The sequence below is a fragment of the Nematolebias whitei genome, chromosome 5 (assembly GCF_014905685.2).
Source record: "Nematolebias whitei isolate Nwh7 chromosome 5, NemWhi1, whole genome shotgun sequence".
In the NCBI taxonomy this organism is placed as follows: domain Eukaryota; kingdom Metazoa; phylum Chordata; class Actinopteri; order Cyprinodontiformes; family Rivulidae; genus Nematolebias; species Nematolebias whitei.
This window is the reverse complement of record NC_056502.1, coordinates 29,091,721-29,094,693: the sequence shown is the minus strand read 5'-3', so window position 1 is coordinate 29,094,693 and position 2,973 is coordinate 29,091,721. Positions and strand designations below refer to the sequence as shown.

General features: G+C 43.1%; 1 protein-coding gene across 1 annotated transcript in view; it reads right to left on the bottom strand.

The window, feature by feature from the left end:
• ddc (dopa decarboxylase) overlaps positions 1–2,973 on the bottom strand; it is a gene marked incomplete in the record, with an annotated part of 43,282 nt that overhangs the window by 13,901 nt on the left and 26,408 nt on the right.

The window sequence follows — 2,973 nt, the reverse complement described above, 5'->3', positions numbered from 1 at the left end:
GTGGGTGGGCATCACAGGGTCAGCCCTTAAATGGTTTGGGTCCTACCTCTCTGACAGAACCTTCTGTGTCAATATCAAAGATTTTAGTTCGGCATCGACCGCACTCCAGTGGGGGGTACCGCAGGGGTCCATCCTCGGTCCCCTTCTCTTTTCTTTATACCTGCTGCCACTAGGTGCTATCTTCCGCAAACACGACATACCCTTTCATTTCTATGCCGATGATTGCCAAATTTACTTCCCCCTGAGGCACAGAGGCACACGCTCTATTCAGCCTCTTCTTGACTGCCTGGCTGACATCCGGGACTGGATGGCTTTAAACTTCTTAAGCTTCAATGAGAAGAAGTCTGAAGTCATGCTGTTCCATCCCAGTGGCTCACTCATGAACTATGACATTGACCTATTCTCTCTAGCCCCGCTAGAGAAACAAAAGGTCACTAATCTGGGGGTGATAATGGACCCGTCCTTAAAACTCAACAGTCACGTAAACATGATGGTCAAATCCTGTTTTTTTCAGCTGAGACGGCTGTCTAAGCTGAAGCCTATACTCAACAAAAAGAACCTCGAGACAGTGATCCACGCCTTCATAACATCTAGGCTTGATTACTGCAATTCACTTCTGTTTGGAATCAGTCAGTCCTCCATTGCTCGTCTACAATTGGTCCAAAATGCTGCAGCCCGATTTTTAACTGGTACAGGTTATAGAGAGCACATCACGCCAGTTTTGGCCTCCCTGCACTGGCTACCCATTCACCTTCGGATCCATTTCAAAATTCTCATGTATGTTTTTAAATCACTGAACAGTTCCGCCCCATCCTATCTCACTGATCTTCTGCAGCCATATGTCCCACCGCGCTCTCTGAGGTCAGCAGACCAGATGCTTCTCTCAGTCCCAGAAACCCGTCGTAAGCTCAGAGGTGACAGGGCTTTCTCTGTTGCAGGTCCACGACTGTGGAATGAGTTGCCACTGAGTGTCCGGCAGGCTTCCACACTCTCAGTCTTTAAGTCTCGCTTGAAGACCCACTTCTATTCGCTTGCCTTTAACACGGTGTGATTTGTTTTGGTCCGGTCTGTTCTCTACTCTGTTGGCCATTTTAGTTAGCTTCTGCTGCTATTTGTATCTGTATTTCTATTTTATGTTTTCCTGTCCGCTGTGCATGTTTGTGTTCTTTTGTACAGCACTTTGGTTGGCGTTGTTGCTGTTTTAAGTGCTATATAAATAAATTGGTATGGTATGGTATGGTATAATTCCATTCAAAAAGGCCCACAATTTCAACAATTTCAAGTATTTATTTGTTTATTTTTACATAATTTGTGCTTCCAGCTCATGAAACCCACAGAAACAGGATTAAAAAAAATTTGGATACTGTGAAGAAATCAGCCCAAATTTAGCAGGGCATCAATGTTTTAAACTGAGTGTGAGACACTAATCATCTACTAAACTCAAAGCACCTGCACAGGTTTCCCCAGATGTCATTAAATTGCTTCAGTTTGGTTCAATTGTTTCAGTTTGGTTCAATATGGGGAAGACTGCAGACATAACAACTGGCCAGAAGACCATCGTTGATACCCTCCATAGGATGGGTAAGCCACGAAAGTTCATAGCTAAAGAGGCTGGCTGTTCACAGAGTGCTGTGTCCAAGCATATCAATGGAAAGTCTAGTGGAAGGGCAAAATGTGGCAGGAGAAGATGCACCAGCAAAAGAGATGACCGTGGGCTTCAGCAGATTATCAAACAGAGAAGATTCCAGAATCTGGCAGAGATCCAGAAAGAGTGGAATGAGGCGGGAGTCACAGCTTCAAAAGACATCACATTCAGACACATCCGGGAGATGGGCTACAACAGTCGGGTTCCTTGGTCCTCTTTTTCGATGAAAGTAAAGTGTGTCTTTCATTCAGAAATCAAGGTCCAAGGGTTTGGAGGAAGAAGGGTGAGGAACAGAACACATACTGCTTGAGGTCCAGTGTGAAATATCCACAGTCAGTCATGATTTGGGGTGCAAAGTCCGGTGCAGGTGTTGGTAAACTCTGTGTTCTTAAATCCAAGGTCACTGCAACAGTCTACCAGCATGTTTTAGAGGACTTCATGATTCCTTCTGCTGAGGATCTGTATGGAGATGCAGATTTCATCTTCCAGCAGGACCTGGCGCCTGCCCATGCTGCCAGAAGCACCAAAACCTGGTTTCATGCCCATGCCACAGTGTTGGACTGGTCAGCCAACTCACCGGATCTAAACCCCATTGAGAATCTATGGGGTGTTCTCAAGAGGAAAATGAGGAGCACCAGACCCAACAACAAAGAAGAGCACATCAAGGAAATCTGGGCTTCCATAACTCCCAGTCAATGCCACAGGCTGGTTGACTCAATGCCACATCACATCAAGGCAGTGATTAAGACAAAGGGATTCACAATCAAGTACTGAAGATTAACATATCATTTTGAAAGTACCATATTTTTATTGATTTGTTGGGATCCTAATTTCTTTCTTTTTTCCTGCAAAAACTGAGAAGAGTGGACTGATGTCTTCACAGTATTCTAATATTTTGAATTCCTGTTTTCGTGTGTTTCATGAGCTGGAAGCCCAAATTATGTAAAAATAAACAAATAAATACTTGAAATCATGTAAATTGTGGGCCCTGAATCTATCATCTATTAAAGATTAACTTTTTGAATGGAATTATGGAAGTTAAACAACTTTTCTATGATATTCTAATTTTTTGGAAAGTGTCTGTATGTATGGCAGTGGCCATCTTGGATTTTAGTTGGTGACCTTTCTCACACCAAAATGGAGGTTGGTACCTCACTTATTGTTCAAGGTATCATACTCACAATACGGACGGGATGGAGGCTCTTTCCACGTCCCGTCTTCACTTCATGACATGAGACAATAATAAACAAATGTTTCCATTTTCTCTACAGAGCTCAGAAGTTTAAACGAACGAAATTCTTTATATATATATATATATATATATATAT